This window comes from Sorex araneus, chromosome X (assembly GCF_027595985.1).
Source record: "Sorex araneus isolate mSorAra2 chromosome X, mSorAra2.pri, whole genome shotgun sequence".
NCBI classification, from domain to species: domain Eukaryota; kingdom Metazoa; phylum Chordata; class Mammalia; order Eulipotyphla; family Soricidae; genus Sorex; species Sorex araneus.
Genome location: NC_073313.1, coordinates 240,437,960 through 240,461,229, shown reverse-complemented (window position 1 = coordinate 240,461,229; position 23,270 = coordinate 240,437,960). Strand labels below are relative to the sequence as shown.

At 41.7% G+C, this 23,270-nt stretch overlaps 2 pseudogenes; both read left to right on the top strand.

Annotated features, from left to right (window-relative positions):
* Positions 1–12,860: 12,860 nt before the first annotated feature.
* LOC129400126 (cytochrome c oxidase subunit 7B, mitochondrial-like) lies at positions 12,861–13,116 on the top strand (annotated as a pseudogene).
* Positions 13,117–13,829: 713 nt separating this feature from the next.
* Positions 13,830–13,951, top strand: LOC129400619 (small nucleolar RNA SNORA66; annotated as a pseudogene).
* Positions 13,952–23,270: the final 9,319 nt, after the last annotated feature.

Sequence of the window (23,270 nt, the reverse complement as noted above, 5' to 3'; positions counted from 1 at the left end):
CAGCATCCCACATGGTCTTCGAGCACCACCAGGAGTAATTCATGAGTACAGAGCCAGGAGTAACCCCTAAGCATTCTGGGTATGACCCAAAATGAGAAAAAAATTCATTGCCAGGTATATCTTTTGTCTAAAAATCAGAAAGTCTAGCAACACAGGAAATTTGACTGCTGCATGGGGAGAGTGAGGTGGACCTGAGTTCCAGCTTTTCCCTTATGTGGATATTCATTTTTCTTATAATCTCAGTTCCTACTACTCCACATCACCTCACACTCTCCTACTTGGTATTCTGGTAACTGTCAAATCCCATGAGTTGCCTAAATTAACTCAACAAAAAGTATATTTAGTCAATAAAAATGTTTCGGTAGACTATTCTCTTCGATAAGCTTGTTAAATACTACTGGAGTAACAGAAGACTTCCCACTTATGTGAGGAAGAAGACAGTGACATGGGTAAGGATTAGAACCATGGTCTGGAGGGGGACTGAGCCAACACAAGAATCCAGAGAGAGGCATGTCATAGACGGTCTTGACATTAGCCTTCTCTGTTATATTATTTATATTTTCTAGAACAAGAGAAAAAATGTTTCTCTTTTCAATTCAAGATGTTCCTAGAAAGTTTAACATGTAGTTATTTAATCACATCTAAGTGCATATGGCATTTGTATTCCAATCACTGTAGCACTGCACTGTTGTAGCAATGTCGTCCTGTTGTTCATTGATTTGCTTGAGAGGGCACCAGTAACGTCTCCATTGTGAGACTTGTTGTTACTGTTTTTGGCATATTGAATATGCCACGGGTAGCTTGCCAGGCTTTGCTATGCGGGGGTATACTCTCGGTAGCTTGCCGGGCTCTCTGAGAAGGACAGAGGAATTGAACCTGCATTGGCTGTGTGCTATCACAATCACATTTTCAAGAAAATCTTGATGGTATCCGGACTAAGAACTCAATCCCTGGCACCAAGTATTACAGGAAAGAAGGAAGGGAAATGATCATGAATTTACTGGCATTTTGAAGACAGATGAATGGTGCTAGTTCTTTTGGAACCCATGACAAAAATCTAATGGTTCAAAAGGGTTAACATTGTTGAGAAAGACATGGGCAATGTTTTAAGATTCTAGGTTTAATTTAATATCGACTCTCTGGATAGACTTGTGGTCTGGATGTGCCTTATGAGAAGAAGGCTGACATAGAAAGCAGGAAAGATCAAGGTCTTATTGGCATTAAATAGGGCACCCTAGCTACTGTCCCTAGTTGCAAACTCATAGTCCCTTAGCCAACACTTTGCTTATATCTGAAAGCAAGAACTAGTTAGTATGGTTGGACAATTTAAAGCTATCACTGATGGTGGGTGAGTGTAGCTCTCACATGATTTATTGCATATATGTATATGCATGAGATGTCATGTTTCTAGCAGCGAATACTGATCACTGAGGGCATTGAGCAGCTGGAAGTATTGGTTATGGTTTGGTTTAAGCTTAAATAAGACAATATTATTGACTACACATCTGTCTTAGACACTGGGCAGAGGCTTTATGCATTTTACTTAATCCTTGCAACAACTCCAGAAGGTCAAGGAATACTTCCCTTTACAGATAAAAAGTGGAGGCATAGAGAGGTGAACTAACTATTGAGGGTCACCAATTAGCAAGTGGCATTGGTGAAGGTGGGCCCCACATTGGATGTCAGTGTTGGTAATATTAAGCATCAGACTGCACTTTTTTTTTTGCCTTTTTGGGTCACACCCAGCGATGCTCAGGGGTTACTCCTGGCTTTGCACTCAGGAATTACTCCTGGCAGTGCTTGGGGGACCATATGGGATGCTGTGGATCGAACCCGGGTCGGCCGCATGCAAGGCAAACGCCCTACCCGCTGTGCTATCGCTCCAGCCCCCAGACTGCACTTTAAACTTGTCCTGACTTGATATTTTACTCTATGGATTAACAGTCCTCACAATTTCCCTTTGGAGAATAGACTGGCTAACTTTAACTTTCTGGGGGAACCCATGTTTAATAGTATCCCTAATAATGAGGAAAGAATTACAGTCATTTTCTTCAGTCTTATTCCCGAGTGTTCTGTCATTGCTGGAGAAAATAAGAAAATCAGGTACATGTTTTGCATGTAACAAGGTGAATCTGTAGACTCCTATTGTCTGAGTTCAAATCCCACCATTTCTCCTAACCTTGGACGACTTCCTTAAGCTCTCCGTGGCTCAATGTCTCAGTACCTTGCAGAGTTATTGAAGAAAGTTTAAAATGACTTATTAAAAACTGGTCATTTGTAGAAAGCTTGCCATGGGTGGAAGTAATGATAGGTCAGGGGAAAGAACCCTATGACAGTGGTGGAGAGGAGTGGTCACCGTGGAGAAAGACTGGGTCCTGAAAGGAGGAAAAGAGACATGCATGATACTCTGTCAGTAACAGTATAGTAAACCAGTGTCTAAAAGGAAAAAAAGAACCCTAGGCAGGCTGGAGGATGGGAGGATGGGAAGCATTGGTGGAGGGAAGTGGAAGGATTAGTGTTGGAACACTGTAAACCTGAAACTCAATCATGAATTGCTCTGTAACTTTGTAACTTGTGGTGATCCCATTAAAAAATTAAAAAAATGACTTAATAAAATGCTCAGAAAAGGGTCCACCATGATTAAGAAATTTGAAAAATCCTTATTAATTAGTAATTTTTTTGGGGGGGCTCCACCAGTAGTGCTTAGGGTTTCTTCTGGAGAGGTCAGGAGGGGTGGGTTCATTCCCCATAGTGCCCCTGGGATGGAACTGGGAGCTTCTGCATGCAAAGCACAAACACTAGTCCCTTGGGTTATCTCCGTGGCCCTACTAATTATCCTAAGAATCTGTACATGGAAGCCTCTTGTCCTATATCAGCAGATCAAGCAAATGCACAGAATAATCGGAGCCTTAACAACACAATCAGAAGCAAAGGAAAAGCAGAGGTTATCACCAGGACCTGCAGTTTAATAGATAAGGATGTACTGGGCCATAGTAGGTTAAATTCAGAATAATAAAAGCTGGAACACAGCTTCACTTCCAGTAGCTACGGGTACTCTTGATAAAGTCCAGAATGTTTCCCTTATTGATTTGAAATTATCCTGCATTACAGACTCGGTTGTTCCAGCTATCACTCTACAGCAATCTGCTTCTAAACAGAAGTTGAAAGCATGAACAAAGCCAAAAAAGAGGACACGACTCTAAAGGGTGTTTAAGCCCAACTTCCGGTTTCTGCAGGTGAGGAGAGCATGCTTGATGCTTCTGCATTGGCTGCCTCATTCAGAAAAAAAGTGGAGTTCCAGACGCAAAGGCGCTCCGCCTCCCCTATCCCCACCCAATCTCAGAGGGTGGGGGTAAAAGCAGCCATTGAGAAAGGCATGTGCACTCTGTTGATTCATTTTGTGCATTTCCTGTGTCGTTCTTGCGTCTTCCATCTAAGCTACTGACTCAGCTTAACCCTGCTTAGCTTGCAAGACCTTTCAGGGAAATCAGAGCCCAAGATGCAGTCACTGCAAGTTGTCACACATGATTAAGGAGCTGGAGGGAGTGATTTATGTGGAAAGATTAAAATCCTGAAATATGGGTGGCCGCCTTGCCCTGATCAAGAGGGAGCTGGGCCTCAGGTATGTGGTAATTGCCCCGTGGGGGAAGTTGCAGATTTCAGCAGTGGTAGGCCCTGATTTTGGTTTCTGTTATGTTTTGGGTTTGGGCCACACCAAGTGCTGCTTAGGGGCTACTCCTTGCTTTGAGGAATTACTCCTGGCTGGCAGTCTGGATGGGACTGGAGTCAGCTGAGTGCAAAGCAAACGCCTATGTGCTATACTATCGCTCTGGCCCCAAGAAATAGTACTTTCTTAGAAGAGTCTAGAAACAGTGCCCACAGCAGGAACACGAGGCTAGTAAGAGAACCCGATTTCCCTGGCTGTTCTTCCCTTTTCTCTTGTCCTCTCCTCCTGGCATTACTTATGATCTAGAGATTCCTCTTCAAATGATGGCAACTTACTAGCCCTAGATTATAGAAAGGGGAATGCCGAGGAAGGTTGGTTGCAGAGGAATGAGATGCTGGCTGGCCATAACATAAGGACGCTGGACAAGGGTCTTGAACATTTTATTGATGTGGGTGATGTGGAAGGGAAGTAACTGTGTACTCCAACAAGGAATAGCCATGTAACCCAAACTATAATGGGTAAATTTAAAAAAGTTGTTAAGGAGGTAGGGGTGAGGAGAGAGAGGGAGCCTAGGGTCATTGACAGAGGGCCAGTGTCACTGGTGATAGTTTTAGAGTTGGGACACTGAATGCCTGAAACTCTGTTATCTACAACTTTGTAAATCATGCTAAATAAATTAATTTTTTAAGAGAGAGTCCTACTTTCTGATAAAGGTGAAAAGATCAGACTTTAATTTTTTTTATTATTGAATCACCGCGAGATACAGTTACAAAGCTTTCATGTTTGAGTTTTAGTCATACAATGATCGAACACCCATCCCTCCACCAGTGCACATTTTCCACCACCAATGTCCCCAGTACCCCCCTACCCCCCACATTCCAACCTTCCCCCTGCCTCTATGGCAGGCAATTTCCCCCTTTCCTACTTTTGGGCATTATGGTTCACAATATAGATATTGAGAAGCCATCATGTTTGGTCTTTTGTCTACTTTCAGCACATCTCCCATCATAAACGGTCTCTCCAGCCATCTTTGACTTAGTGATTCCTTCTCCCATAGCTCATGAGGCAGGGAAAAGACCAGACTGGACAAGAAATTTTTTGTGACCTTTCTTTGATTCTCTCTGTGCATCTGTATGTGTACATGTGTGCGTCTGAATGTAGAGAGTGGAGGAAAGATCAGGGTGCTCTATAGCAGTCTGCACATGATTTCTGGAAGGCTACTTCCTTGCAACAAGATTAAGCAAGGAAGCGGGGTTACTGACTAATTGCAGTGCTCAAGAAAGTCTTCTTGTGACACCAAAGCAAAGACTGAAGGATATGTTTGAATTAGAAGGGCAATTTGGGAAGGGAGAGAAGAGGGATAGTTTATTGATTTCAAAAGGGAATCGCCCTTCTCCCCCCAGTAATCTACCCCATATCCTGATTAACTGTTACAGAAAAAGTAAAAAAAAAACAAAAACAACAACAATAAAAAAAATCCCCAAAGCCCCAAACAAACCAGTGTCCAGCCTGCATAAATTCTCTTCCTGAAGAGCACGTAAAGATGAGCCTGTCAGCTCTTTTCCCTGCTTCATGGCCTGCTGCGTGAGTCCTCTGCAATCCTTCTCAGAGCCTCTCCCGATGGGCCTTGATTTGCAGCTTTGTAGCTTCCAAATCACTTCATCCCTTTTTAGACCTCTGTACCCTAACCGGTCTCTTCTTCTCTTCCTTGGTTATCTCCTTTTTGTTCACATTTATTTGCTAAGATTTTGATTTTTTTTTGTAAAGGCCACTTTAAATAACCACCTCACTATAGCAGGGGACAACTCAATGTATGGTAGAGCTTATGTCTTGCATGTGTAAAGCCCTAGGTTTGATACTGGTACCAAACAACAAGTACCGCTACTAAGCTATGACAATTACTTTTTAAATCATAGAGGAAAGCCTCCATATTGAGTTAAAGGCATCACCTTCTGTAGCCCTGAAGTACCTTGTAGTTATTAGTTGAGCTGGAGTGATAGCAGGTAGGGCATTTGCTTTGCACATGGCCGACCCAGGTTCATTCCTCTGCCCCTCTCGAAGAGCCTGGCAAGCTACCAAGAGTATCTCTCCCGCACGGCAGAGCCTGGCAAGCAACCCGTGGCATATTTGATATGCTAAAAACAGTAACAAGTCTCACAATGGAGATGTTACTGGTGCCCGCTCGAGAAAATAGATGAGCACTGGGATAACATTGACGGTGACAGTTATTATTTGGCACATAAAGCAACATCATAGTTATCTGTGTACTAATTGCTCCTCTGATATATGAGCATATTCTACTCTCTTTTAGATGATCAGTGCTTAACATAATGTCCAGCACAAGGAATGTGTTCAGCATTTTCTGAGTGAATAAATAAATGGTGGCATATTTATGGTTTATAATTATAGCATGCATGTGTAAACATGTATGAATTAGCAATAAGCTAAAGCTCTGATAGTAGGACTTTCTGTTTTGTTGAGTAATTACAAAATGTGCATACATTTAATCACTCAGCCACAAGTAGGATAACTATTTTTTTATGGGTAAATTGCAGGTGTCTCTCTTTAAAAATAATTTCTTTAAATATGAGATTTATTTTTTTGGTTCATTTCTGTTAGATTATTATAGTGTTTTTAAATATCTGGCTTAGATCACTTGAAATTCTTAAATTATACTTTAAGCAGCTATTAGCATAATGATATTATCTATTAATAGAGATTCTAACAGGAGTAAAGGTACCTGCAATTTGCATGAAATCATAAAACTTGGTGTGATTAGTAGCATCACAACAAACCCAGCATGACTATTGTAATGAGTGCATTTCCCGTCACTGTAATTATCTCCTAAAACTTTTATTGGGAACATTGATTGCCGTTTGCTCACTCATTCACTTTGAGAAAGTGGAATGATGAACACGTGCCAGCAGTGAAAGAGTGAAAGGCCCTGTGGAAAGTACAAACAGGATGATTGCAAAGTGAGCCGCTCGCGCTGGCCAGGAACTGAGTGACCTTTCTGGGTTTGCAATAAACAATGGCTTCCATATGTCTTTCAATTACCCAGACTTTTCGGGGAAGAAGATAAATCAGAGACAGTGATTTTCTAATATCAAATAGGAAAGGATAATATGTATTTGAAAAATGTTGTCTCAAAATGTCTCGCGTGCAGTTCCCCCGTGCAGTGTCCCTTCCCCTGTCACTGCAGTTGACAGTGTGAGAAGGAAGGAGGGGACGGTTCAGGTGATTGAATCTCCTCATTTCTTTCCAACTTCTCCGCTGAGTCTGCAAGTCAGGCTGCCTTCAGCCCTTCGAGATCTCCTGTGGGTTCCTCCTAACTGCTTTCCCAGCTTCTAACCCAACTCCAATTCATTCTTTCTACTGCCACCAGGGTTCTTTGTAGGCAGGGAATCTAATCAGATCACTTTCTTGCTGGAGGATTTTCTCTGACACTCCCCAAAGGAATGGGCATAAGGTAGGTACTGGGTTAAGTAGGAATTTACTCAAATGGTGGCTTATCTGATTTCATAATCCTGGTTTGCAAGGTCTTCTGTTATTTAATGCAGCCTTAGTTATATAGCACCGCCCGAAAACTCCCCTACCTATGCATCCAGCCCTCCTTCCCCCTCCTCCACCCAGCTTCGGGCCTCTTGTTCCTCATGCTGGCCTCCACACTGTTTTTTTTTCCTCAGACTCACTGCTATTCATCACTCGGGGTTAGTTGTTCCCCTCTGCACTCTCAGGATATCCTTTACTTACTTCCACTTCAGCACTTACTGCCCTGTCCTGAAATTGCCTCCTGCCTTGTCTGTTTCTGCTACTGTTCTGTCAACCCCCGAAGAACAGAGGTGACTAAATCTGCCTGATTTGTTGTTTCCTTGGCATTAAACATGAGAGAGAGAGTGAACAGCTAAAAATGACTAAAAGTGGGAGCCATTTTATTTCTGATTCTGCTTGTTGCTGTCATTACCTCAGGTCAAAGGCGAAGTATGTTTTAGTGCCAGCATCTATTCCTCGGCATGTTTCCATTCTCTCTTTCAGATGGGGTTTCCTTTTGGAGGAGGGTTCAAAGTGGTACCACCAGACTGGTCTAGTGGGTCCTTGAATTTTGGATGTAAAATTAGCTTAGAAAACTCCATATATTCTACAAACTTATCCTCATTTATTCAAGAGCTTGCAGGAGGTACATTTGGATGCCCTCATGTTCTCTGTCCGGGCTCACATTGGTCCTTGTTGATTCCCTTTTACATTGTCCTTGATTGATGCTTGTGGTTCTGCCCCTCAAAGTCTAAATAGAGGTTGGGGAGGGGGGCAGGGGGTGGGGGTTCGGTGGGAAGGAAACTGGGGACGTTGGTGGTGGGAAATGTACACTGGTGAAGGGACGGATGTATGGCTAAAACCCAATCATGATCAACCTTTTAATTGTGTACCACACTGTGATTCAATTAAATTTTTTTTTTAAATCCATTGCTGTCTTCCTGGTCTGTGACTCGTGCTTTGTGCTCTGCCTGTAGCTGCAGCTCATTGTCTCTTGGGCTTTCCTTTGTTCTCTGGCCCTGTGGGTGAGAACTGCTATCCTGCCATGGCACAGGTAAGGGTCAAAGACAAGTTCCCTCTCCCGTGGACCCCTATTACAGGTTTTCTATCTCTGCTGCTTAGCCATTTCCGTTAGCTGACAGCTACCCCTCACATTGGCAAGTTTAAAACAACCAATTAAATCAACTCAATTACCTGGCACTCCTCTCTTCCCCCTTCTATCTCCACTGTAACGGACGGGCAGAATGAAAAGGGAAACTGTTCTAACTGGGCTATCTCTGTACAAAAAGAAAAAGAAAGAAAAATGTGGATGAGCTTGTTTAGTCTGTTTCTCTCCAGCCCGAGTAGGAGGAGCTAGAGACTCATAGATAGTAATTGCAGGGTACGTGTGTGTACACACACACAGGAACTTGTGTGGGTGTCTGGGTGTATTGTGTTGCCAAGCACAAGGAATGGTTAGCTTTGTTGGAAATTAATGCCTGTGAGTTCTTCTGATAAAGCACTTGCTGAGCTCGGCTTTCTTTGCCAGAAAAATGACCTATGTGTGTCAAAGTGGTGTCTTTCAGAGAGGAAAAAATTTGCTAATCCTAGAAGGTTACCCTGAGATGTCTGATCACTATTATAGCCTGAATTTTAGAACTAGGAAAGATATTTTAGTCTCTGTGAATATCACCAAATAAATGTGTGTATGTGATTGGCATTCAATCAAACCAATTTGGAGGAGAGAATTTATATCAAGCAAATGAAATTGCAGAATATTAAAAAGGTACTCCTGAATGGGTATTTGCAGGCATGTTTTAGAGATCTTGATTTTGCATTCATTAAAATTATTTTAAGGGGTTTTAGAAACAGTATGAGGGTGGGTAAGACTCTTGCTTTGCATGTGGTCCATTCCAGTTGGCTCCCCAACACCCCATGGGGTCCCTAGAAACTGCCAGCGGTGATCCCTGAGTGCAGAGCCAGAAGTAAGCCCTGTGCACAGTCGGGTGTGGTTCAGAACCTTCAAAGTATTTAAATTGCCACCTTTTTTCTCTTTAAAAACATTTTTTTCCCCGAGGTTGGAGCAAAAGCACAGCGGCTTGCACACGGCTGACCCGGGTTCGATTCCCAGCATCCCATATAGTCTCCTGAGCACCGCCAGGGGTAGTTCCTGAGTGCAGAGCCAGGAGTAACCCCTGTGCATTGCCGGGAGTACCCAAAAAACAAACAAAAAAAAGCCATTTTTTCCCCCTTAAAGTCTCCTCACATTTCCCATTGAGAGTTTCTGGATGCTTACTGCCAAAACCTTTCCTAATCCCACCCTCCTACCTTTAAAAATTCATTTTACTTTAGACACTCTCATTTATAGTACTGTTAGTATTAGGGTTTCCTGCATAAAACATTCCAGCACCATGATGCCCTTCACCAGTGTCCGTTTCCCTCCACCATTGTCTCAATGTCTGCCCCCTCCCACTGTGTCCCCCAGTCCCCTTACCCCACCATGTGGGAGGCTTTCTACTAAAGACCAGTTTTCAGTTTCTGTTGCCCTGGGGTTTTTGTGGTTCCCCCGTTACATTTCTTTATGTCCGATAGATGAGAAAAATCATTCTGTGATTGTGACTCTCCTCTGATTCTCCTAGTTTCTTTCTTTCTAACTCTCATAGACTAAAACATAATTGTGCAAATGTTCTCCTACCATTACTTAACAGTGCAATGCCAGAGGCAACTAAGCTACACAGCTTCTTTTGTTTAAAGAATATACAAACTGGGTTTGAGTAAGTCTGGCAGATTCTTTGCAGGATGCAGACAGAGCAATAAGCTAAGAAGTCTCAAAGATGCCTGTTTCATTCCCTCCCAGCTTTTCTCATCTCTGGGCCCACAGAGTTCCATGTGGTGGCTTAGCAAGTTGGCTTATTGATAAATGGCAAAGCAAATAGATGTGTCCTTTGCATTTCTTCTTGAAAAACTATCAGATGGTAAAATTCTGTCCTGATACTCCTGGCAAGATTATCAGTGTTTGTTTAGCCACCCAAACAATTTCTTCTTTTCTTAGTTTCCATTTGGGGCTTTAAATTGCATTTTATTCCTTTAAGTAAAAACAATGGACTGGACTAGACTTGGGCTTCTGGAAATTATTGAATTCATATGGTGGGGGCTAAGTGAGTAGAGAGTAAAGGAAATTTTTCCTCTAATACACACACTTACCATCAGACCTGAGGACTGATATGTAGTGCTTTCTGATTTGGATAGAGATTTGGAAAATACTTTGTACTTTTAATTGCGTTTTCAATTTTCTAATTCATCTTGAAGTGAAACTAAAAATCTTAACAGGGGTGTGGGAGAACAGATCTTTGGATTATGAAGCAGCACATGAATTTTTAAATGTTGAGAAAAATGGGGATGGAGTTAAGTGGGGGCCCTTGGTGTTCTAGCCAGTGGTGCCTTTTTGGTTTGGTTTTGTTTTTTGACCCCTGCCCCCCCACCCCCCGTAGTGCTCAGGGCTTATTCCTGGCTCTGCATTCAGGGTGACTCCTGGCAGAAATTATGTGGGGTACTAGAGATTGAACTAGGTCAAACTCCCTACCTGCTTTACTATCATTCTGGTACTACCTGTGGCACTTTTACATGAAAAATATGCCTTGGTAGAGAAGGAAGTCAGAAAAGCCAAGAGACTTGCATTCACTACAGTTTCTCTGTTCAGTTTCTCTGTGTATGTTGAATGATTTGGTTCTCTCTCTCTCTTACACACACACACACACAAAACAAACAAACATTGTTTTGTCTATTTTATAAGTGGAAGATGAGGATTAGAAAAGTTGACTAGCTTGCTCAAGGTTGTCCAACTGGTAAGTCACAGAATTCGGACTTGAACTTAAATTGCTCTGATGCCCAGTGCCATTCATTTCAAATTGTTGGGGAGCGGGGGAGTATCTCCTATCTACACTAATGTGGCCCGTTGCTTCCAGTCTACCCATCACAGGAGTGCTTTCTCTCCTTCCACTTTTGCCTGTCTTTCTCTGGCTTTAGAAAATAGTCTTAGGTTCACAGCAAAGCGGAGAGAAAGTTAGAAGTTTCCCATCTGCTACCTGTACAGCACATACACAACCTCCTTCATGATCAGCAATGCCCACCTGAGTGGCACAAGTGTTACCATTAATGAATCTCCACTGACACATCTTAATCACCCAAAGCACCGAGTTTACATTAGGGTTCTCACTGGGTATTGCCTATTGTGATTCTGCACAAATGTATTCGCTGTTACACTGAATATTTTTACTGCCCTAAAAGTCCTCTGTTCTCCACCTATTCATAATTTCCTATCTCCTTGCATCCTACTGCAGTTATCCCTAAGCCCCCTAGGTTGTTCTTTTGACAGTCTATAGCTGGGAATGCTATGTATATGTATGTGTTTACAATGGACCATTACACTGTGTTTTACAAGCCTGAGGATAGAAGATAATTTCTTGAATTCACTGTTACTTTTCCATCCATTTAGAATAAAGCTCATGTATTTACATTGCATCATAAAATTGGCAGGCACTTATGAAAACCTCACCATGAATACAGCAGAGTTGTTTTACCTAGGAGATACCCAAGGACTCTAGCTGCAGTTAGCACTCCCTCACAGCCTAAAATTTAGTTAGGGATACCGGAAAGATAGACACATATGTATTTATCTCTGTATCTGCTAGAGCTCTGTGTCTGGAGATATGTCACAGACTAAGTTAGAGCAGGGAGAATGTTGTCCAAGGCTTCAAATGTCTGCTAGAGAGAAAGTGAGTAAATACAACCAGAAGATTTTTTAGAACTATTGAAAGGAAATGGAACATGTTTTCTTTTAGAACCTGATAATTTCTGCTTATTAGCCTTCCTGAAGACAGATAAAGGGTATTCTTACACACACACAGACACACAGACACACAGACACACACACACACGGAACAAAAAGCCTCCTATTTTGTATCCAACAATAGCTTGAATAGTCAGAAGTTGGCTGGATTTTTTGATGTTTATTGGAGCAGCTGTAGAAATAATTTTATACCTTGGATTCTGTGATTTATTCCCATTATGAATAAACTTGGGATTAATTTTCAGGCTTTTAAGAAGAGTGCTGTGGTCTCAGGATTATTTTTTATTAAACATTGTCTCTCTGGCTGCATTTCAGGTGTTGGCAGAATTCTGTGCACTGGGCTGTGTTGGCATCAGAAATGACTTTGAATGATAATTATGATGATTACATATATAAAAAGGATGGAATTAAGTTCCAGTTCTATTCAGCTGAAGTTGATATTTGACTTTACTGACTCAGTTTTGGCATCTTTAAAATGAAGATAATTGATAAGTAACCTGTTATCTTGGAAGACAGAATGTACTCATGCTTGGAAAAGATTTTGAACCCTTGAATAAAGGTGCTGTGAATGCAAAATGTTATTTATTTCAATAAATATGTTTAACAGACTGACATGTCAGATAAGAAGAAAATCTTCCCTAGACTCTGATGTGTGCAAGATGGACTTTCAAGTGAGAACAAAGTAATCAAGGTGGACAAGGAAACAGGGTATATGTGAATGTTTCCTGAGGCAGCTCTGGCACTTGCTGCCAACACTAATATGGCTGCCTTTCTCTGCAAGGGTACTTGGTTGTGAGTTGCAACTACTGATCCAGTTGCATTGCTTCTGTCTTCAGCTTCACGATGTTTCCTCTGGACAAAACCACACTGAGTTGTCTCAGAGTTCCAAGTACTCAGCAGGAGGCAGTGGCAAGGCAGAGTCCCCAGAAACAGACACACCAGATTTCCATGACAAATATGTAATGCTTTATAGCTAATGGAGCTAATTTTTTGTGTGGCTCTATGGGCTTACATAGCAACACAAATTAGAGTCGAATGGAACCTGTCCCCAATTGGCTGAGTCACCCCAAATAAATGGAGAGATCAGTAATCATCTCAACTGGCATAATGCTGAATTGTTTTAACATCAAGTCATAATTTACGCCAAGTGAAAGCACCATGTACCCACTAAAATACGGTATGATTGAAAAAATAAAGAAATTTGAAACTCGCAATAAAAAAATACGGCCTCCTTTTCTTTTCTGTCTCTAGAATTGCATTCTCGAAAGACAAGGTGCTATCTCTGCTCTCAATGCATAGAAACATCTCCCAACAACTTCCTTGGTCTATCTTCATTCTTCTTTTCTCACACTTACTGATTCTCTTCTTCCATGAGGGCATCCAAGAGAGATGGAGTGAATCACACAGCAAGGGCAACATAGCCATCTGGAACTCTCCATGTTGATTTAGAATCCACTGAATATGGCTTAAATTATAGCTAAAACTATTTGCAAAAACACTAATGGAATTGAGAGGGTTTATGTTAAGCCAAATACATAAGGAAGGGGAGAGACAAATACTGATGATTTCCACTCATTTTTGGAAAATATAAAGAAACAAAGCAAAGAAACAGGCATAGCCAAACTAAAACATACCATTCAGTTCAGATTGCAGAAGGTTAAGGAAGTAGGGGGTGAATGAGCTAAAGGTTAAGGGGTCCAATGAACTGTGGAGAAGGATTATTGATACTTTGGGATTAGCCAAAGTGTAGCTGCAAGCATTTGAAGAGGTGTGACCCTGTACTCCTAAAAAACATAAGTAGTCTTGTAAGCATTTTACCTCAATTAAAACATTTTTTAAAATCAGGTTTGCTAAAGTAACTGCAGTAATAAAAATGGGTTAACTTCAGATTGTACTGAGGTTGCCTATTCTATCCTAGAGCAGGTTTAAAACATTTAAAAAGTCAAGTTTAAATAACAAATAAAGGGGGGCTGGGAGTGATAGCACAGCGGGTAGGGCGTTTGCCTTGCACGAGGCCGACCCGGGTTCGATTCCCAGCATCCCATATGGTCCTCTGAGCACGGCCAGGGGTAATTCCTGAGTGCAGAGCCAGGAGTAACCCCTGTGCATCGCTGGGTGTGACCCAAAAAGAAAAACAAAACAAACAAAAAAAAATAAAGGACCAAATCCTTGGGGACAACAATGCTGGGTCATCTTGTGAAACAGGTTAGGATCTACTGAGTGCATGCTAAACTCTGGGTCAGCCCTACAGAAAATATGAAATGCTTGAAACTAGTTTTAGGTCTCTAAGCGCTCTGAGAGTAGTTGGGGAGTAAGTAAAACAAGCTGACTGTAATGAGAAATGGTGAAACAACCAGGGCTGTCACCAAGGCATCCTGTTCCTTCCAACTCTAACTGATAGTATCCCTACATATTTTTCCTGACTCCCAAGGGCTTCTGGGAACTCACGTGCAGTCTCTTTTACTCTCCAGGAAATTTTTCTGCTAATAGAAAAATACCTTGTTTGGGTGAGAGAATCTCGGTCATTTCTTGGGGCATGGCTCCTTAGAACCAACTCTCCCAGTCCAATTCAGTCACTCCAAATGACTAGTGCTTAGACACTACTTTTTAGTCTTAGAATCTAGTCACATGTCCTTTGCTGCCCCGGGGTTTCTTCCTCAGGGTCTGGAAATGTCTTTTCATAGATCTTTAAAATTCATAATGTATAACATTCCAGGTATAATAACACCCCATCCAATATAATAATCCCCAGAAACATTCAACCCATTTTGCAACAGATGGGAACTTTGTAAATGATTGTTATCTTAAGGATAACCCAGATGCCTTCTTGTCACATAATTTGTTCAAGGGAAGGGAAACAAAATGAATACGTAAGAATGGTCAATTATCAAGAAAGATGTGCTGAGAAATAACAAAATGACATGCTCGCATGCCATTCTGTATTTAATTTCCATAATTAAGCCCTCACAGTAAATCATTATTCTTCCCATTTTATTGAACAGAAAGTTGAGGCTTGTAGGAGTTAAACAACTTGTTCAAAGTCACCCATTTGTTAGATCCGATATTGCGTCAACTTTCCCTTACTCAGCACACTGTTTCTTTTACTGTACCACAGCTGCTTTTCTGTCAAAAGAGGAAGAACTGCCTATGGCTTAGGCTTTGAGTGTTCTAAGGGGAGATTGATGAGGCGGTATTTGACTGGTCCTTGAATGAGTTATAGGCTGTTGCTAGAAGGTGGGAGAAGGCAAAGCAAATCTTCGACAAGGAGGATTAGCAGTTGAGAGAGTGTAAGGTGTATTTGGAAGCCTGTATGCAGACTATTTTGGCCGGAAGAGGCTCATTCATATAATGAAAAAAAAAGGCACAGAGCCCAAGAAAGGAAAACAATGAAGACTGCCTCTGCCGTTGTCATGATTCGGAAGTCTCAGGAAGCTCAGTTAAATGAGGATAAACAGGACTGACCTTCCCTCACCAGCAGTCTGGGATTCTGAATCATCAGTTACTGGGAAGTGGTATACTCCTCTATTTGGGGCATAATATTATATCCACCAGCTATTTTGTGCAGTTGGAATTTTGTTCCATTGAAATGAGTCTCTCAGTGTGAGCTCAATAGCAATGGGCATGAGCGTGGTTTTTCTCTGTTGCCAGAAACTAGGTCTGAATTTCTTCCAGCGCCTCCTGCTCCAAAGCACCTCTTATGATTAATTAACCTTTTGTGGAGTAACTAGGACATCTGTGTGGGATGAGATGTACTTTGGTCAGACTTCAGTTTTCAGTTGTTCAGCAAGAGGATAATTAATTATAAGAGCTGAATCTGAACAGAAGATTATTGGAGGAAATCCAAGTGAAGCAAAACATCTAATTATCAATGAACAGGAAGTATATTTTTATTGTTGTTGCTGTGGGAGTGAATAAAATATTTAACGCAATGTAAATAAGAGGTAGTAGCAACACTGATGCCTGGCTTGAGGTTATACCTAAGGCAAAAAAATGTGGGATATTTGTGTACTTAGAAATAAAATACAAGCAACTAACCATAATTAGACAAATAGACATGGAGGCCAAGTTACCTAAATATGTATTCTCCTTTGAAATAATTGTGTTGACTTTAATAAAGATATATCTAGACTCATCTAGCTATTATTGCCTCTGACAAATAACAAACACTTCTTGTCTAGTGAAGAATGTTGGATTGAGATGTAAAGCAGGAGATAAAATGCAGGAAGCTAAAACAGTACAAAAATCAATTTCTTTAACATAAATGGCCACTGTGATAGAGATGGCTATCCAGTGCTTGGCTTTGAGAGGTAAATTACCTCCAGTATTTAGCCCACACAGATAGGATAACAGTCTCCTACAAAACCCCAATATTCTGAGATTCTATCTTGACTTTCTTTAACTGTAATGATGGACCACCTTAGTGGGCAAGGTGAGAAACTCACATTTCCAAGGCAAAATAACTCTCAAAGTTGCCTGCAGCTTACATGATTCTAGTTTGATACAGTAATCTGACTCCCGCTCAGACTGATAAATATCACCAGGTTCCCATTGGCACAGAAGTATAATTTTTGGTGTTGTTTGATTTGGCCACACCTAGCAGTGTTCAGGGCTTACCCCTGACTCTGCACTCAGGGGATCACTCCTGGCAGGCATGGGGGAACATTTGGGGTGCTGGGGATTGAACTCTGGTAGGCCACATGCAAGGCAATGCCCTACCCACTGTACTATCTCTTAGGTCGTGGAGAGAGATATAATTTTTAATAACTTGTCTTCATGCTGCTGTGAAATACTCTTTATTTTCATTTCCATTCCATTTCATGGTTTCTGCTGCCTCCTAGAAATATTTGTTCCCCACTCTTTGTGGTGCCTCTTAAGTTCTACTACTTTCTCTTTTAAATTATTGTTGGGAGAGAATTCTCTAAGAATATTTTCTGTTTCTGCATATCTTGCAAGTGGAGGAATTATATTAATAACTGGATGATCACTTAAAGTTTTTTCTGTCATTATCACTTTATACCTTTAAAAATAAATTTTAAAATGTAATTTATTTTTGGAGGGGCCACTCCTGTTACCGCGCTTGAGGGGGCCATATGAATCCTTGCACATGACTGACACGGTTTCTACCTCAATCACATATGGTCCTCTGAGCACCACCAGGAGTGATCCCTGAGCACAGAGCCAGAAGTCGCCTCTAAGCATGGCCAGATGTGGCTGTCAAACAAACAAACTAGTCTGATTTCCATTTATAACCATACACTGACTCTTTGACCTGATGTGACTTTCATCCCTATCCCTCTTCTCTGGTGCCCATCATCTTGATCAGTGATAATCTGTGAGTTTTTGTTTTGTTCATTTGAATGTGTTTTATTGTTGTTCTGACTAAGGATTGCACACTTGGTTATGCTGCTCACACACTTGGTTATAATGCTTGCTTGACTGGGTTGGTGACATTTGGTTGTGATGCTGAGTCTCATGGATGCCGGTGCCACAATAGAGATTTTACATGGCATGTGGTGCAGTGCCAGATATCAAACTTGTAAGGCAGGAACTCTGCCACAGAAACACTATTATGGCCTCAATTATTTCCTTTCCTTCCTTCCTTTTTTCTTTCTTTCTTTCTTTCTTTCTTTCTTTCTTTCTTTCTTTCTTTCTTTCTTTCTTTCTTTCTTTCTTTCTTTCTTTCTTTCTTTCTTTCTTTCTTTCTTTCTTTCTCTCTCTCTCTCTCTCTCTCTTTCTTTCTTTCTTTCTTTCTTTCTTTCTTTCTTTCTTTCTTTCTTTCTTTCTTTCTTTCTTTCTTTCTTTCTTTCTTTCTTTCTTTCTTCCTTTTTTCTTTCTTTAATTCTTTCTTTTAGTTTTAGGTGTTCAACTTCCTATTTCAACATTTATATATATTACCGATGGTCACATTGAGAGACTAGTTCTTTTCCACACATCTTATCTTTTCTTGCATGTTTGTGTAATGAACAAACTATAGGAAATCGATAGAGCATATTCATCTAAACTTTTTCTCTAGACAAAAATTGTTTACTCTGAAGCAGAGGGCAGCTTTATCTGATGCTCAGTATAGTAAAGAGGTTTCTTTTAGGGTTAAATATAGGGAAGGCTGGCTAGGACCCATTATGAAAGCTTTAGGTTTTTAAAGATTGAGTTTCCTAAACTGTGATGTCAATCTACTACAAGTCTTATGTTATACTTCTGGGACTAAACAGGTAGTAAATAAGAGAAACCAGAGCAAATATGAAGACGACGTTGCTTGCTGTATAATGCATAATTGACAGAAGTAGAATCAGTGGACTGGAGGGCCCACTCTAGAGTTGTATGTTAGCTATATAGTTGTGTGTGGGTGGGTCTGTGTATACACAACCCTCCCCCTAGACCCAAAACAAATATACCTCTAAAGTTTTTGTTTGTTTTAGGGCCACACACTCAACAGTACTCAGTGTCTACTGCCAGCTTCATGCTTAGAGGCCACTCACACTGGTGCTCTGGATGCGCCACAAAGCTGGGGATTGAACCCAGATCCCCAACATACAAAGCACTGACTTATCTCTCTTGTTTTATACTTGTGTATTAGTGTAACTGTGTATCTTTATGGGATAAATTTATTATGAGGAATTGACTCATGAGATTTGGGAGACTGAGAAGTCCCTTAGTTTGTCTTGGGGGAGAGGAAATTCTAAAACGTGAGACCCAGCTGAGCTGATGATGTACATGCAGTCTGAGTTCAGGGGAAGATGAAACAATATCCCAACTTATAATGTATGACAGGAAATAAGAGGTGAATTATCCATTCCATTTCTTGTTCAGTTCAGGCCCTTAACAAATTGGCTGATGCCCAACATAGGGCAGAGCTAGCTACCTTAGTGGAGCCACCAGTTCAAATGCTGAGCTCAACGAGAAATATCTGCGCAAGCACTTGCAATAATAATGTTTGATTTGCTCCCCACAGATAGTTGATACACAAAATGAACCATCACAGTCGCCAGCAGGGAAGTTAGCTGAAAATAAAGCAGGGACTTGGAGAAAGAGTCAAGAAGAACTAAAAGTGGAACCAAAGCCCTGATCAAGGTAATCCCAGAGTCAATATAATTTCTGGGCTTGAGTTTGTGTCTGTACATTGACTTTATTATTTTGTTTATCTATTTATTTTTAAATTTTATTTTTATAAGGTTTTCATGATGATTTATTATATTCACTCTTCCAACATCAATCCCACCACCATCACACCTTCCATTATATCCAATTTTTCCAACCACCACTCAAGCTTACCCCAATATCAGTCCCCAAATAATTATACATTGACTTTATTCATGTCACCTGGAGTCAGATTTTGTATTGCTTACCAATGAAAACTTGTCATCACTTGTCATCCCCTTGATCTTCTATTTGCTGGAGTGAGTGGGCGCCAGTAATGTCTCCATTTGTCCTTGTTGTGTGCAAGTGTAGCCCAATGGTATCTACTCGCTCCGGGAACATGAAGAGCTTCAAACCATTCGTTCAGGGTTTTGACGAAGAAGTCTGACCATTTCGTATGTGGGCGGCCATGAGGTCTTTTGACAACCTGTGGATTCCAGTCAGTAATAGCTCTAGTCCAGTGGTCATCTCTAAATCGCATTATGTGTCCAGATCATCTGATTTTCGATGCCTTGGCAAACGAGACAGTGTCCCTGACTCTTTATCATCGACAGAGATTGGAACTCTAGATTCCTTCTCTCACTTAAGTGAAATGTGATATTCCAAGCATAACTCTTTCAATTCCTCTTTGGGATACCCGAATAATGTTCTCATCCTGTTTTCGTAGGGGCCAGGTTTCTGAGGCGTATGTTAATGCAGGAAGAATGGTGGAGTCGAAAAGATGTGCCCAGAGCTGGAGGTTCTTCATCATCTTAATAACTTCTTCAATGCTCTTGAAGGCGTTCCGTGCTGTTCTCTTCTTCCTGCACGGTTCTGGCGCCAAGTCATTCCCTTACATGAGATCTTGACTCAGGTACACATAGCTGCTGCATTCGGAGATGTTTGTTCTGTTGAGAGTAAATGGAACGTCAGGGACTAGTTCATTTTTCATGAACATTTTCTTGGTGAGATTCAGCTGCAGTCTAATCTTTCCACACTCGTGGTCGAAGTCGCTAGCATTTGTACCGCTTGGCTAATATTTGGTGTTATTAGAATGATGTCATCAGCGAAGCAGAGGTGGCATAGTTGCCAACCATCTACCTTCACTCCCATTCTTTCTCATTCCAGTCATCACATGACATTCTCGAGGGTGGCACTGAAGAGTTTCGGTGAAATAGTATCGCCCTGCCAAACCCCTCTCTTTATGTCGATGTTTATTTCCTTGTAGAATGGTGAGATCCTGGTGGTGAATCCACAATTCAGCTCATAGAGGATCCTGATGTATTAAGTTTGAACGCCCTGTTTGGCTAGGGCTTCAATGACTGCTTCAGTCTCAACAGAATTGAAGGCCTTCTTTAAGTCAATGAATGTTAGACAGAGTGGCATCTTGAACTCTTGCGAAACTTCAATGAGTTTGGTCACTGTGTGGATGTGGTCGATCATGCTGAATCCTTTTCGGAACCCAGCTTGCTTGCATGGTTGTCCTTTATCTAGTGTTCTGCCTATTCTATTCAGGATGACTCAAGTGAGCAACTTGTAGACAATGGACAACAGGCAGATTGGGCGATAGTTGCCGATGTCGTGAATGTCTCCCTTCTTGTACAACAGAATGGTCCTGCTGGTTTTCCACTGGGATGGAACCTTGCATACAGACAGGTAGTGTGTGAAGAGCCAAGCCAGTGTATTGATGAGTACTGGCGGCAGATTCTTCAGGTGTTTGTGTCTGACCTTGTCTGGACCGGGTGCTGTATGTGCATTTACCGAAGAAATGGCTTGTCGGATTTTGGAAGGGAGAATGTTGGGAATGATATATTCATCCTGCGGCATTTTGTATGTGGGCAGGTTGATGTGGCTATTGAAGAGATCCAAGTAGAAGTCGTGAATAATCCACTCCATTGCCCTTCTGGAAGATGTGATAGATCCATCAGGACGTCGGAGGGCAATCATCTTGGTCTTGTAGTTGGCGAAGGACAGCTGAGTGTAGCGAATACTTTTCCTGGCTTCTGCCACATAGTTTATGATTGTCTGAGGCTCGTGCCAAACCACGTTGGCGAATGAGCTCGAGAGTTTCCAAAGACAGGCTTCTCTTTGTAGTTTTCCCACTCTCGGCATTCCTCACGCAGTCACGGAGGTGCTGAACCAGTCAGTCGATCATATTCCTAGTCAATGTTGTCAATGACGGCATCTTCCCACATTGCCGTAATAGTGGCAAAGAGATCCCAGTTGGTGGTCATTCTGGGAGTTCTCTTCTTAAACTTAAACGTTGCAGTCCTTTCTCCCCGCTCTGTGAAGTAGAATTTTGCACGAAGGAGACGGTGGTTCGATCCCTTTTGGAATTTTGGGACAACAGCGACATCGGTCAGGCAAAAATCATCGATTGAATATGATGTGGTCAATTTCTTTGTGGAACTGTCCACCAGGAGACTCCCATGTCCAACGTTTAGATTTGGCCTTCTGGAACTGTGAGTTACCATGGATAGTCTTGGTTGACATGATGAACTCAAGACAGTCTCTCACCCTGTTTGTTCCATTCTAGGCCATGGGTCCCGATGTGGAGTTCTTTGGGTGACCCACTTGGTTCTATCTTGGCATTAAAATCACGGACAATGATCTTGTAGAATGTGTGGTCTTCTTTATAGAACTTCTCCAGCTCCATGTAGAACTTCTCAATTTCTTCTTTGTCATAATTGGATGTTGGTGCGTAGACAACAAAGATAGAAACTGCCGGCAGTGAGCCACATCTATTCAAGCGTAATTGTCTGATTCAGGTTGTTAGGCATTCAAATGAATCAATGCTCATGGCCAAGTTCGTGTTGAGAAGGACACTGACACCACCGATGCCTCTATTTTCACATGTTCTGAGGAACAGTTCTTCACCAGTGTAGAAAATGGCGTGATGTGATCGATGCCTTCTTATGTACTTGATCTTCTATGCTTGCACCATCAGGTCCTCAATGGATGCTTCCAATGCCAGTGTAAGTGCGTTGGAAGTACAGTCATTTTAGTCCTTCTTCATTTTGGCAATCTTTTCATCCCTCAGATTTTATCAGCCTCTCCTTGCTCATCCTTAATGCTGCCGTATTGGAGGCTCTTTCAGTGTCATGGGAATGAGGCCCATTGTTGTTACTGTTTTTGGCTTATAGAATATGCCACGGTTAGCTTGCCAGGCTCTGCCATGTGGGCGGGATATTCTCAGTAGCTTGCAGGGCTCTCAGGAGGGATGGGATCTTTTAGGGCAGAATATGGGATCTAAGCGCCCTTACAGGTGTTCCCATGGTTCACACTATATTTGAATCCCATTAAATATGGTGTGGTAATTATGTGGTAATTATGGAAAATGGGTATTAAGTGTCTTATGATGTGTCACTTATGATGCGGTCCGGAAAGCAGCTTGGAGCATGGCGGTGGCTGGGTAGTGGAGGTAGTGGAGGTTGGCCGATAAGGCGTTTTTCTGGTGCTGGTTTAGTGGGTCATCTGGGTGTGATCCCTGGAGCACCGGAGATTGGGGGATGCAGACAGAGGATCTCTGTTTCTGGTTCTCATTGAGCTTGGAGTCCAAGGTCACAAAATTCTGCGTTCTTTGGTTTTGTGTGGCTTCACTCATGCGTGAGTCTTGGTACGAGTGTCTGGAAAGCAGCTTGGAATGTGGCTGTGGCTGGGTAGTGGAAGTTACCAACAAAAATCCTAAGAAATTTATTTGTTTCCATAAAATCTACAATCACTCAAGGATTACTATTTCAAGTCTGTACAAGGTTAGGGCATTGCACTTTGGTTCTGTAGACATCAGATCAACAACCTGTTCAGTGTAATTTACTGCTGTTTTCCAGTGCTGCACACATGGTGTGGCCTTTAAACATTTATAGAATAATCTCTGAATACTGTCTATTGTTCTCTGGGATTTATATGTTATATCTTGACTTTCTGCCCAGCCCGACTGTGCTTTTTACCGAACACTTTAGAATAATTCTCAACTGGGAGCCCTACAGCCCACAGTAGGCCCCCAGAATATTCCAAGAAGGCCAGAGGAGAAAAATCACATAGATGGAGTCATGGCATCAGACTAGGGGGCTAACCAGTAGGACAGAGGGCCACAAGAAGGAAACAATGTTGGAAAGGGTGCAGGGTGGAAAA